General features: G+C 40.0%; 1 protein-coding gene across 10 annotated transcripts in view; it reads right to left on the reverse strand.

Annotated features, from left to right (window-relative positions):
• PPP2R2B (protein phosphatase 2 regulatory subunit Bbeta) overlaps window positions 1–15,280 on the reverse strand; it is a 439,287-nt gene that overhangs the window by 291,836 nt on the left and 132,171 nt on the right. The window lies entirely within an intron of this gene.

Raw genomic sequence — 15,280 nt, forward strand, 5'->3', positions numbered from 1 at the left:
GATATATCTCAAAATCTTGTGGTAACTGAAAGAATCCCAAAACAAAAGGCTATATGCTGTATGATTCCATTAATATGATATTTTAGAAAGAACAAAACTACAGTGACAAATGGTAGATCACTGGTTCCTAGTGCCACATGGTGGGAAGAGGGGGTTGATTTCAAAAGTGCAGAACACAACCTTTTAGGGTAATGGAAATATTTTCTGTCCTATCCAATATGGTAGCCCCTAGCCACATGACTATTGAGTGCTTGACATATGGTTCATATCACCAAAGGACTGGATTTTTTTATCACATATAATTTAAATTAAATGAAATATAGATGAAATTAAAAGTTACAATGGGGGATCCCTGGGTGGCTCAGCGGTTTAGCGTCTGCCTTTGGCCCAGGGTGTGATCCTGGAGTCCCGGGATCAAGTCCCGCATCAGGCTCCCTGCATGGAGCCTGCTTCTCCTTCTGCCTGTGTCTCTGTCTGTCTGTCTCTCTCTCTCTCTCTGTGTCTCTCATGAATGAATAAATACAATTTTTTAAAAAAGTTACAATGGAAAACTTTTATGTATGTTTGGAGAAAATTGGGCCTTTTAATCCATTTCTTTGTGAATTTTATAAAAATTTTATACAAATCATGCGTTTTTGATGAAAATTTTGTGCCTGAATTGTGATATCCTGTAAGGGTAAAACACACAATGAATTTCAAAGAATTAATGTGAAGAAAGATGTAAAATACTTTGTTGATATATTTTTACATTGACTACATGTCAAAATAACAATATTTGGCTATATTAAGTTAAATGTATTTAATTGATTTATTATTAAAATCAAGTTATCCTTTTTTCTATTTTTTAATAAAAGGTGGTCACTGGAAATTTTTAAATTAAATTATGTGGTTTATTATATTTCTATTGGACAGCACTATTTTATATAATGATCATGGGAATGGTTATAAGACCCTATGCCCTATCAAAATTTATTGAACTGTACATTTAAAACTAGCACATTTGGGGGCACCTGTGTGGCTCAGTCAGTTAAGTGTCTGCCTTTGGCTTGGGTCATGATCTCAGGGTCCTGGGATCAAGCCCCGTGTTGAGATCCCTGCTGCGCGGGGAACCTGCTTCTCCCTCTCCCTCTGCCGCTGCTGCTAGCCCTGCTTGTGCTTGTGCTTTCTCTCTCTCTGCTAAATAAATAAATACATACATACATAAATACATAAATAAATTCTTTAAAAATAAATTAAACAAAACTAGCAAATTTGATAACATGTCAATTATACCTCATACAACAGATTAAAATAAAAAAGATAACATACATCAAAGAATACCATCAGGAAGACCAGTCAAGATGAGCTACATCTGGAGATGGGAAAAATAAATTACTCTTGCGGGGTGGTAAAAAATGAGGTTACACCTGGAGTAGAGGATAAAATGAGTAACACCTGGGAAGGACTTGCTGCTTTATGCCTCTTGGGGATAAGTGCCATCTGGAGTAGGGACAAGATGAGTTATGGCTGGAAGGCGGCACCCCAAGGATAGAGGCCCATATGGGACGCCAGAAAAAGTAAATACTCCTTTGCTGATTCCCATGAGGACAGAGGATGGACGAGGGATGCCATTCTATAGGGGAAGGGGAAAATACAGAGGGGTTGGGTATGTGTGCAATTAATTGATTGTGTAAATCTTAAATTTTCAGTTTAAAAATAAAAGTCATTGCATTACCATGAGTTGGCAAGACTACATCTTCTGACATCAATCAGCAGAAGTGAAAGTTAAAATCAATCAACAAAGCTACGGTTTTGTACGAGTGAGTTGGTGAGCTATTGCAACTATATGTTTTAAGCCATGAACATGCCCAGAAGTCACATTCTTTATGTACATTCCCATATTTTGTCCTCTCAAATCAAATGATATGATCCCCCAAAACCATGGTACCCAAAGTGACATAAGGTATACCTTGAACACTACAGCAAACTCACAGGGGTGTATGGCAATTTAAAATTTTTTAAGGAAACACACCTCTCAGATGCCACGTAAACCACTAACATGAGGTGGATCACATGTATCACATTGTGCTTTATGTCACATGTTTGCAAAGCTTAGTTTTCAGTGATTGCTATTTCCAACTAATTATGGTTTGAAAATTAATATGAAAGCACAAATCTGGTTCAGAAGTTGAGGACATTGTTCAGTGCTCAGCAGGTCCTTGTGATTACATAAAAGTTATATTAATTTTTTTCTCTTAAATTATATCTATTTTTTCAAAATTCTACTAAATTATTTGGATGAAAATATGTATGAAGTTGTTCAGAGCTACTTAATAGCTCTGTGAAACAATGACTAAGACAGTAAAGGCTCTGGGAACTAAGCAAGTTTAGAGATCTCTGTCCTTCAAGGTTCATATCATTGTTTCCACATTGTAGGAGAAGCAGCTGATAACCTGAGTATGGAGGAGTTAGCCCAAGGGCAAATACTACTAGGTACCAGGCTTCGGTACCTACTTCCACGCACCCCTCGACATAAAACTCATGCTCTTTACCTTCTAGGTTTCCTTTATGATCCTTCAGTACAGCTCCTGGAGACAGTCACCCAAGAAAAGGCAGATGGCCCATGGAGAAGTAATAGTGGGAGAGGAGTTCCCTTGGGAGTGAAAGAGGGCATTGGGAGGTCACAAAAAGAAGCAGGGTCAGTGACCCCAGCTGTTTCTAACCACCAACAATTCCCACAATTGAAATTTACACTGAGAGATTAAGTGACTTATTTGGGGTCCCATGAGGACCTCGTCCATCCTCCTAGAGTATGATATCCTACCCCCAGCAAAAATGGAGGAAAGAGGGAGTAACGTTGTATCAAGTCAAGCTCTCTTGAGTTCAGTTCATTAGCGTCTTGGGTGTTCCTGGACTTTTATTCTAACCACAATATGCTTCAAGGAATGATAATGTGACCCTTTTCTTATCCTGATGTGATAAAATTGTGAAGCATTTTCTTCACAATTATATATATATTACTATCCTCTTAAGAGGTCAGTAAAACATTTCATTTAGAAACCTGATTTATTTGCATCCATAATATTCCTGTTAGTTAGACAATCTACCTAATACCCTTGCATGAAATATTTTTAATTAGCCTTTCCAAAATATAGAGAGAAGCCTCCTGAATAAGAGAAGGCATTAACTATCTTAAACAGGAACCCATTTGCAGATTAAATTTGCCAAAAGGTCAGCTTGCAGCTGCCACTGTGTTGCAAACCCCAATGTCCTCTGTGTCACATACTGTGACATATCTTGAGAAGAGTCAGGGTCTTTTCCAGTCCGCTGATTCTCTGTTTCAATTAGAATAGATTTAAGAGTCCCCAAGCTCTGATTTCGAGGTGGCCTTGCACAATATTATTAATAATTCAATCATACCTGTGCTGATAACAGATTACATTTATACCATCCTACACACACACACACAAAAGCCCAAACAGATTAAGGACTACCCCATGGCTAATTTCTTTAGCAGTTTCATATCTGATTGACATCCATTTATCTAATTGCAGCTAGAAGATTTAATTTTCATTTTGTTGGCTTAGAATTAATGAGAAAACCTGTTTACTTTTTAAATATTTGACTCATCTCCTGAATAAGTTGAGATAGTCCATTCCATGGGGTGAATACTATATTTTATCAGTTTTCAATTTCTGAATTCATTTCAGCTGAGTCTAGCTATTTACACTTTGAAACCTAATATGAAATTTAATCTTTCATTGCAAATAATTCCATTTTTTATGTGAGGCTAACAATGAAGTGGGCAGCAGAGTGTTCATTTGGAAATTCAGAAAATTTTAGAGACAGAGAACATCTTAAAGAGCTCTCCAGCCCTGGGTTTAAAACCTGCTTTGATTGTTTATGAACTTCCAAGTAACCTAGCATAGTTTATTTAATCCAGATTTGAGACAAGTGAGGTGCCTAGTGCACAAAATGTGAGGTGTTCACTCTCAGGGTTGTGGCATGGCCTGTGAGTGAGTACCTCCTTCCTTAACTTTTGTGCCATAGGCTCATAGCTTGCTTGGCTCCAGTCCTGACTCTGGTCTCAGAGGATCCCTTGGCTTTATCTGCTAAAATGTACTGCTACTAGTAACCTTTCTCGTGGTGGTGTCGTGAGGATGAAATGAAATATTTCACACCAAGCCCTAAACATATTGCCTGGCACATAGTAAGCATCAATCAGCGTTCAATGATGTTGCTATTAATAGTATATTATTGTTATGGACTCAATTGCCCCCTGCTCCCATTCATATATTGAAGCCCTAACTCCCAATGTGATGGTATTTGGAGGTAAGGCCTTTGAGAGGTGACTGGGATTAGATGATGTCATTAAGAGTGGGGTCCCCATGATGGGGTTAGTATCATTATAAGAATTTGAGGACACAACATTTGAAGACACAGCAAAAGGTAGCTCTGTGCAAGCCAGGAAGAGGACACTCACAAAAACCTGATCATTTCATCACCCACCCATCTTGGGGACTTTCAGCCTCCAGAACAGTAAGAAATAAGTTTTTATTATTTAAGCCACTGGGTTTTGGTATTTTATTATGGCAGCCTAAGCAGACTAAAACAATTATGTTGTATTATGCAATTTGATGGTGTTACATCTAGCCTTTCAGTGGTCTGTTAGGCTCTTTTTAAAATAAGGTAGAGGGATCCCTGGGTGGCTCAGCGGTTTGGCACCTGCCTTTGGCCCAGGGCGCGATCCTGGAGACCCGGGATCGAATCCCACATTGGGGTCCCAGTGCATGGAGCCTGCTTCTCCCTCTGCCTGTGTCTCTGCCTCTCTCTCTCTCTCTGTGACTATCATAAATAAATAAAAATTTAAAAAAATAAAAAATAAAATAAAATAAAATAAAATAAGGTAGAAAATCATTAACATGTCACCAAAACCCAGAATGATCTGGTCCCTGCATACCTCTCCAGCTTTATCTTCTAATATTCTTCCTGAAAATCTCTGTACAACAATCACACTGGTCTTCTTTTTGGATTCTTGAACATACCATGCTCCATCTCCTTATCTGCCACAGGGCCTTCACATAGACTGTTCCTAGTCCAAAATGTTTTAGTATCCTTTTTCATACAGTTAACCCCCTTCTCCTTGATATTATACTCCATCATATCCTTAGGGCTAATTCAGACCTGTCAGACATTTTCTTGGTTTTATAATAAATCACAGTTGGTACTTAAACATTTATTTACTTGTTTATCTGATTACCATCTCTCTCTCTCCCACTAGATGCTAAACTCCAAGAGGGCAGCAACACTTTTTACTTTGATTGGCAATTTGTCCTCAGCACAGTAACTTGTAACAAATCAATGGATGTACCATAAGTAATTCTTTAGTGATTGGCATAAATAATATTGCCACGGCTCCATCCTTGTTAGGGCTATTTTCAGTCAGGCATAGGGCATGCATGGCCTTCCATGGGAGACTAGTGCCTTTCTTATTAATGGTTCTAAAAGGTTCTGGGACCAGTTCCAATGTGGAGGAATGGTTTCTCCATAAGAAGTAATGCTTAGACACCAACTGGTTGTGCTATAATTCAACTCAATTCTGACACTACTTACCCCAAATATTGGAGGTTGCCTCCTTGCATTTGATTTGTTTGCTAGAGAGGCTCACAGAATTCTAAGAAGCATTTTCCTTAGTAGATTACTGGTTTATTAGGAAAGGATATAACTCAGGAACAGCCAGATGGAAGAGATGCACAAGGCAAGGCATGGGACAAAGACTCAGAGCTCCCAGCCCCCCCTGTGATGCCACCACTCTCTCCAAATCTCCATGTGTTCACCAACCAGGAAGCTCCCCAAACCCTGTCTTTTGGGGGTTTTATGGAGGCTTCATTACATAGGCATCACGGATTAAATCATCGGCCACTGGTGCTTGAAATCAACCATCAGTCCCTCTCCCCTCCTGGGAGGTTGAGTTGGAACCAGAAGTTCTAAACCCTCTAGTCCCATGCCTGGCTCCACTAGTAGCGATCCCCCAGCCCCAGGTAATCTCCAGAAGTCACCTCCTTACATAACAAAAGACACAATTCTGGCTATCCTTGCTTAGGAAACTCTGAGGTTTTCAGGAGCTCTGTGCCAGACAGGGATGAAGACCAAATATATCTATTTCCTATTGTAAGTTATAATATCACCAGTTCTCACTGCATATGTTCCTCATAGTGAGCCCAAATGATTCTTCTTTCTACATGGCATGCTTAGTTCCTATTTTCTTCCACAGGCAGTCATGTTCTTTGCATATTTATCAGCTCACAAGTGTTTGTTGAGCATCTAGAACAAATAGCACACTATGTTTGGCTGAGTATACACAGTGACTACGGGCCACACTCTGCACTGAAGATTCTCTTAGCACAGCGCGGAGAACAATGCTCTGATTTATGTGTCTATTCAGTTTCCTAAGACATCTGTAAAATACCCTAAGAAGAATGGTCATTTTCTTTGAGGAGCCAGGGGTCACTTTCTGAATGAGGCGACTCAGCTAAACACCTGAAGAGTGAGTAGGAGTTACACAATGCGGGGTGGAGGGGAGAAAACCAATACTCTCAATGACCAAGAACAAGAACAGAAGAAGGGTGACGAGGCATTTTGCACAGCTGCAAAGAGGAGACCTGATCCTCGGTCTTTTCTGTTCTTTCAACATTCACGTATTCATTCATGTATTCACTTACTCATACCCAACACTTAGTAAGTTCCTGCTATATGCATAGTATTACCTTGGTATGGAAATACTGTAGGAAAAAAAGACAGATGAGTCTCAAGCTCTTTGGGAGATTACATACTGGTATGTGAAAAGCCTATCTGTCTAGGGAACTTTCATCTAACCTGCAGGAAATGTTGCTGAAAATACTATGCGCTCACCCTGTAGGCGGATCCCTGTCTAATGCTTCATTTTGGCCATTCTTGAAAGGTAGTTGTCGTGTGGAGACTGCTCATAAGGGCAACATGTTTTGGAGGCAAGACTGAGTTTATATTTGGCTGGAAGTATATTTGCTATGAGCTCAGAAGCACAAAGAGAGCCAAGTACTAACGCAAAAACCAGGCTAAACAAATACTTGTTGTTATCATTACTGGGCTGATGGGAGAAGGCAGAGGGATAGAATGGGAATTTTGGAAAAGGCATTCTTCACATGTGACTGGCCTGGAGGAGGAGGCTTTATGTTTGAGTAAGACAAGGAGGATCCTTGAGGCTCCCTATCGCCTCCCATATCTACTGTGACTGGTCATTTTACACCAAACTTTCAAACTACCCCTACACTCAAGGCAGAAATATTCAAGGAAGTTCTCTGCTTAGTAAGAATGGAAAGAAATAGAGGCCAATATGTATTTCTAGGAAGGCAAAAATTCCCTTTGCATACTAGGCCTCCTTTTTTTATTTTCTGATTTTCCATGATTTTTCTAAACCTGATGCATTGAAGCAGCTCCTTCAGTTTCCCAATCTCATAGCTACCATTACCCATAAGGATCCTAAAAGACCTGGCTCTTAGCTTATATGATTATCTCTATTTTGAAAAGAGGAAACTGAATTTGGACATGAAGAATTTGAGGAACATAACCATCACCTCAAATAAATATAATAAATATATTTTGGTTGCTGCTCAGGAATTCAAATTGAAGGACTAAAAGCTAAACTCTTAAATCCTTTATTTTTATGTTTTATTTTCTTTTTAAAAAGATCTTATTTATTTAAGAGATAGAGCAGAAGCAGGATCCCTGCTGAACAGGAAACCCAAGGTAGGGTTCAATCCCAGGGACCCTGGGATCATGACCTGAGTGGAAGGCAGATGCTTAACCAACTGAGTGCACCCAGGCACTCCCTCTTAAATCCTATAATGAATTAAACTGTAAGGAGAGATCCTTTAAAGTGACAGGACTGTTTGAGGCCAAATTTCCTCCTGTGATTTACTAAAATGAAACTTGCTCATGCTTTCCACTTGCCACTTATGTAGGATTTTCAGGTGGGGATAACCCAACTCCAAATCTATGGGTTATAAAGAATCATCAGAGAGAATGACATACAGTGGAGAGCAGGTGGTTTTTAGAGGCAATATTAACTATGTATATATGAAATCACAACAAGTATAAATATTTAATTTCTAATGTTTAAAAGAGAAAAGAGGGTTTCTTTGAAAGTGGACTTTAATGCATATGTAAATTAATTATAATTCATGACATTCCTCACACAAATCATTATTTCGGAAAATGATGCAATCACTTCAAATCAATATTGACATTTTGAGTGTTACAATACTTTGAAAGATTTACTGCAGTGTATTTTCTCTTTCCCCTAAAGAGAGCCTTCTATCATGAGCAAGAAAGCAAGGTGAAATACAAAAAAGGCCACATGCTTTTCATTTGTCAAGCCTGTGTGCCTTGAGTTCAGAGACCATCTATGGGGGCTCTTGGAAAGCAGTGGTTAGGTGGGCGACAGTTTACACAACTGTCCCATTGGACTGCATCCTGGTACCTCATCACAACCTGTATAATGGTCACACCCAAAAGCTAATGGTCTGTATATTTTCCTATCCACCATTTCTCATCTCTGGTGACCTACAACTTCAAGGTGTATTCACAAGTATCTCCAAATTTGATCTCCTGGCACAACCTGCTAAACAAAGTATTCCACGTGTGGAAACTAATTAAGTATCCAACGGAAGTAATGAAACTGATGCGGTTGTAAAAATATGTTGTTGGCTGGGATGGCCCTATGTTAAGCATGAGTTATCAGCAAATGGGGACACTGGGGAAGAATACAGGTCACGTGCTGGTGAATTAATATTATAGGACTGGGTTTTATGAACAAAGCCATCTTCTTTGCAGGAAGCAGATTTGGTAGCCCAAATGAGAGCTCCAAAGAGCCCTACTAGATATTGACCCATCCTTTGTGGTACAGTTTGGGGACCAGGGACTTCAAGTCCCCTTCTAGCTCAAAAATGTCTCACTAACTAGCCCATCACTCTCTGTATTAGAATCAGCAATGGCTTCCACAAAAACCATTCTCACCTGGATGTCTCAAACTGCACACATTTTGGAGCTAAAGCCAATGTGTTCTTTTCCTCTTTGCTCTTTTCTTTTTCTCCAAATCTATTTTATCCACAAATCCAGCAAATGCACTTTCTACATAGCTCTCAAATATGTCCTTATCTATCTCTACTGCCACTCCTCTGGCCTAAGGCACCATCACCATCCCCTCCATGAGAAGGCAACAGCCTTCTCAACTGGGCCTCCTGCTTCCACTTTCGTCCCTTGAAATCTATAATCTGCAAGTAGCTAGAGAAAAACATCTTTAACAATTATGAATTAGATCATGCTGTTCTTCTACTTAAAATCCTCCAATGTCTTCCCTTGTGCTCAGAATAAATTCCAAATTGCTTATCCTGGCATTCAGTTGAAAACATTCTTCCCACAACCCTCTGCAAACCCAGCTCTCTCTCATTCATGTACCTTTTTCCTCTCCCACCCCATCAATCAAGAGAAGTTATCCTCCCTACACACACACACACACACACACACACACACACACACACACACTGCATACCGCCTCCACTATTAGGACTTTTTCATAACAGTTTCCCTGCTGTGAAATTTCAGCACCCTAGACATTAAGGTTATATCACAGAGCTGCTGTTCCTTTACCCTGAGTTCAGCTGTCACATCCAGGTGCAGACTTTAAGAAGGGATCTGTTCTAATCATTACATTTCCTTAACCAGTGACTCATAGATTAACTGCCCTTTGTCCCTGCCCAGATATGATTTTGTTTGGTTCATATAGTATTATATATTCTGAGCCATTGTCAAAAATCACCTATTAACTCCTTCCCTTCTGCTCCAATTCTTAGGCTTGCCTCCTCTTGGCTAATGTTTAAGAATCATGAACAAAATCAAACAAAACCTCCATATCCACACTTTTCCTGCACTCTTTTTTCCTCATACCTTTTTGCAATCCAACAGTCTTAAGAAAAGTTACACCTTATTGCCCTAAAAGCCTCTTGTCCTTCCAGGGATGATAGAAAAGTCATTTATAGAAACCAGACTGGTGAACACATGACTTTCACTTTGGGGCCAGCTGTGATTCCCATTGAAAGCTCCCTGAAGACAGTGCATTAGAATAACATCTCTAAAGGAAATCAATAACTTTATTCACTTTGAAGTGGTTTATTCAGCATCTGGCCCATAGCTGGTATTAAAATATTTGTTGCAAACACTACATGATCCACTACAAAAAGAGGCAAAGTGTTAATATTTTAAAATGGTATTTGAGTTATGTAAATTCTCTCCAACCCAGAAGAATATAAAGGGAAATTCTAACCAGATGTTACCTATTGTTTTGATCACTCAAAGAACATTCTATCTCTCTGAGGGTACAGTATGATCTCATCATATACATAGTTAATCAAATGATTACAAGTATACACACTCGGTAGAGAGTGACAGAGAAAAAGAGTAAGTCATTTCTCTCCATCTTTCTATGTCCTTGGTTGCTGTTGTACCCCCAACACCAACAGTATCTGGCATATGATTGTCATCTAAGCTATATGGAATCAATCAAAGAATGCACATAGCTCATAGGTGACGGAGCCAGGATTCTAAGCCAGATTGGTCTGATTGCAAGCCTATGTCCCAGAGCTAAACTGTATTGACTTTCTTCATTCATCTGAGTTACCATGATGTTTTCTGGTGCTATCCTTTGAGATGTATGCTCTCCTGACTGTCATTACCTGTGTTTATGTTTTTCTCATCAAGCGCCTATAGGTGCCTCAGGGCGGGATCATTCCTTGTTCGACATTTCTCAGAGCCAAGAAAAAAGCAAGTATTCCCGCTCGCTGGTGTCCATCAATTACTCTGTGTGCAATTAAGAAATTCATTTTATAGATAAAAATCCTTATTTATAGAGAGGCTCAAAGCTATTCCCAAGAATTACACACAGTTATTGGCAGAGTTAGTTTCAGAACCTAAATAACTTGGCCTCTTCACATTCTTTTATGAACAGGGAGGGCTACAAAGAAATAAATGATCTGTCTCCTGGCTGCCAGTCCATATTCCCGTGAATACCACAGTGACTGCCCACTTCAACCGTTTTAGTCCTTCAGCCCTGTCTTAATCTACAACCTAGATGTAGCCAGATCAGAAGACAAGGAAAGTGAACAGTCTGATGAACAGAAAAACATTAAGTTCTGCTTTGCTCAGCTTTTACTGAGCCCTGTCATTATACTTGCTACCTGAGGATACAAAGTATTTATTGAATAATACAGTGCCAAGTTATCTGACATCTATCCTCAGCCAAAACACAGGTGAATCATCTCAAGCACAGAGGGACCCATGTCCCTTTTCAGCTTACCTGTGCTGTTCACGGGTGCTCTCTCAAACTGTGAGCATGAGAATGCCTCCCCCCCACCCACCCCGCCTGCCTTCTCTTGAAAACATATAATCTGGCCCACCTGCATTTTCGTATTTAGGCTCCGGCAAAGAGACCATTATGAAATTGATAGAACTGCCAGAAAGGAGGATGACTTCACTGCATGTGAATTCACCGAGGAGGTGGCAGGCAGAGGCGTGGAGAAAAAGGAGGAAGAATATACAGGAAGAGAAATTTGCCTTTGGGCTTCCCACCTCTTTCTGCATGGTGTCGAGAATGGTTTTATCATGAACATGTTTGCTCTGTAACAAATGACCTCAAGTCTCTTTCCATAGAGCACAGTAATGCTAAGAGTAATGAAGAAGTTGCAAATGATAACAACAGCACATACCACTTACTGAGCCGGGGATGAGGTGCTGACACTCTGCTAAGCCTTTGTACATATTCTTTTATCCCATCCTAACAACTCCTCCCTGTGTCATTCCCACTAAGACCCTTTAAGGACTCTGTGTTGCCTTTAGGATGAAGTCTAAATGCCTTAGAGTTTATGAGACCTTCTAAGATGTCATCAACCTTTGCATCTCTCCACCTCAATCTTATGTTCCCTGCACCTCTCTTAAAGGGTTTGTCTTCATCTGTACTCGAACACTTTCCATTCTTCGCGTATTTTGTGCTCTCTCTTGCCTACAGGTTTTTAAATACATTCCCTTGGGAACGTATTTCTTCAGCCCTTCACCTGGATAACTTGAACTTTCCCTCAGTTTTTTAATAGCTTTCTCTCAGGGAGACTTGTCTCCAATTCCACCTAAACTAGATTGGGTACTCTATTGTTTGCTTCCATGATTCATTCTGTTTCCTCTTTTGTAACTCAATACCAGTAGTGACTGGTTAGATACCCACCTTTACCGGTAGATTTAACCTTTGTGAAGGCTTCTTATCACAGTTGCTTCCCTCACATTGAGCTAATTACCTATTGCATGAGTAGATCCTGAATAAATGAATGGAAATAAATTATATGCAAGATATATATTTGAGCATTTCCATTTTGTAGATGAGGAAACAGATTAAGAGGAGTTAAATAACTTGCCCCAAGATATACACTTAGCAAATGGTGAAGCTAAACTTTGAACCCATGACTGATTCCCAAACCCAGGTTCTCACTCTCTCCGTAGCATTGCCTTCTCCAAATTTCCTCCAATTCTAACAGGAAAATAAAGAAAATAACTATAGAATATTCATCTTACAGAAAAATTGAGTATAGAAAACTGCTGGGATTCAGAGAGGTGATCTTCCTCCCATCTGATTTCAAAGCTACCTGAGAGATGCTGGGTGAGGCTGAGTCTTTCTGCCCCTTGGGACAATGGGGCAGACTCAGCCCCAAATGAGTGCTTTCCCCAAATATTGTTTTGATCTCTCAATTATAGGTGGTGTGGATAACAAGCAACCAACCCATAGCTACAACTTTTAGTTCTTCCCACAGATCTACATGAAAAAAGGGAAAGTGAGTTTCTCACATTCTAAGTGAGGTTGCCCAGGCAACAAAGACAGAGCCAGAGCAACAGACCACCCATTTGAGATATGATGCAGTATCTACACATTCTCCCCTACTGATGCCCAATTCCATGGTGCAGCCGCCAATCACTTTCACACATTTTTTTCAAGGAGGCATCACTGAAAGATTCACCTGTCCCTACTGGACACAGTTTGTAAAGAGGTCCCCATGGCAGCCAACCAGTTATCTCCAGATCCTTGCTATATGGTCAGGTGAAAAGCCCTGTGTTTAATTTATAGATTATGCCAGAAGAGCAGCTCTAAAGCTGAAAACAGCTCTATAGTTCCAATTTTGTGGCTTGTAATAAGATTTTTTAAAATGGCCATTGAACTAAATACTAATTTTTGAAATTAAGTTTGTATATAATGGCAGCCACTGACAGAGCTCTGCCACTTAATGGCTGATTAATAACAGTGTGATTTTTGATAAATCGATCAAGAATTTGCTCATCTATAAAATGGGCTTACAAATATAATTACCAAAGGGTGTGTGTGTGTGTGTGTGTGTGTGTGTGTGTGTGTGAAGAGCCAGTAGAAAATGCACGTAAAGTGCTTGACATAATATGCGGCACATGATCAGTACCTAATGAATGAAAGTTATAGCAATTCATAGGATTTACTTGAGTTCCTGAAAAGGTAGCTAGGCAGAGAGATTAATAAACTCACTATTCCTTTGAGTCTGTCTGCTGGTCTAAGTTTAGAAAAAGCAAGTGGGCACCATGTCTGACCCCATAATAACCAGGGAAATGGGCTTTAACTCCCTTCTGGCACAGGCTGTCTTCACTGTGCACTATAAAGCCTTCACCAAGCTTAATACAGTGTGAGGCACACAGTGTGCGCTCAAGAAATGCTTGTTGAAGCTGTCAACGATGGAATATGCAGGCAGTTCAAAGCACCAGAGGCAGTGGATCTTAAAAGGAAATTGTACCCTCCTAGGAGTCATTAAACGAGTTCTTCAAGGAGGGCAGTAACAACAAGCCATCTGATTGCTTTGTTCAGAAGTACTTTCCGACTGAGTTACCCCAGAAGAGATGCTGTTTTTTTGCTACATAACTGCAGGACTTCCAGTCCCTACTAGGAAATGGCTTTTCAGGATGGCTTGCTGATGCTTTTGTGTATGGAGGGAAGAGAGCCACAGAGCAGGATGAAACTTCTACCAATCTGCTCCCAGCCTCTGGCACTGTTGTGTCCTATTATGCTCTGATGTGTGTGTGTGCGGGGGGGGGGGGGGGGGGGGGAGTAGATACACCAGCAGTACCCCCTTACCTCTGAAAATCAGATCTAAATGCCATTTAATTCTATTAGAAAATTATTCTATGGTATAACTTAGAGTCTGAAAGTCTTTTATCCTTTAAACACCAAAATCTCTTTGGAGAGAATTAAAATGGAAAGGGTATAAATGAGCACTTCTGTAAATTAAGCACTTTCTGGCTGAGCAGACCAAATTAGCCTTTCCTAGGATGCAGAGTACAATACGGTGGCTCTGGTCTTTGTTCTTGAGTAAAAAATTCAAGAGGGTAAATCCATTCCAGAACAAATAACCTTCAAATGTGAATTGTGCAAATCTAATACTTGTGAGTCATTAGTATTTGTAAGTCACCTAGTTTTGGCTATTTTGAAAAACAAACCACATAAAGTAGTAATTAATAAAAGATATCATGTCTTATTAACGTTCATATAGTAATTACCAAAATCACAAATCCATCTGCTAAGTAGTCAGCAAACAAGACAAACGACTGAGCTCAGTTAAACAGATTATCAAATGCCTCTGGGAATATAATCTAATAGCCCCATTCTAAGCCATGAATAAAAAAGGAGCTACTCATTTTGCCATGTGGACAGGCCATGACAATCCCATCTCCCACGTGAGCCAGGACAGAGCAATGGAGACATCCTGCAACTGGTCCTCTCTGGAGAGAATGTTCTCCTTAGCCAGTGTCAATGTTACTCATGTAGCTTGCCCTTGCAGCCTTTGTACTGACACTTAAGATTTGGTTTCTTAAGAAGACATAAGAGAAAAGACCCAAAAGATGTCACCTAAATTTAAACACAAGCCCACTAGCTTCTGCAGGTAAAATCCTATCAGGGAGGCTGCTTGGCTCCCAGCACAGAAAAGTTTTTCTGTCATTTTATCCCTACTTCTCTTCCACCATTGAGCCCCTCCTCACATTTCACATCTCTTCTCCTTGCTGGGCATCTAAGGAACAGAAGCTATGTCTTACTGACCCTTCATGTATAACAACAATGGCAACAACCACTACCGACTGCTACAAATTGTGATTAAGATACCTGCCGTTTCTTGTGATTGCAAATATGCCAGTCATTTGGACGAGTGCTTTAATT

The sequence above is a fragment of the Canis lupus genome, chromosome 5, assembly GCF_048164855.1.
Source record: "Canis lupus baileyi chromosome 5, mCanLup2.hap1, whole genome shotgun sequence".
Classification (NCBI taxonomy): domain Eukaryota; kingdom Metazoa; phylum Chordata; class Mammalia; order Carnivora; family Canidae; genus Canis; species Canis lupus.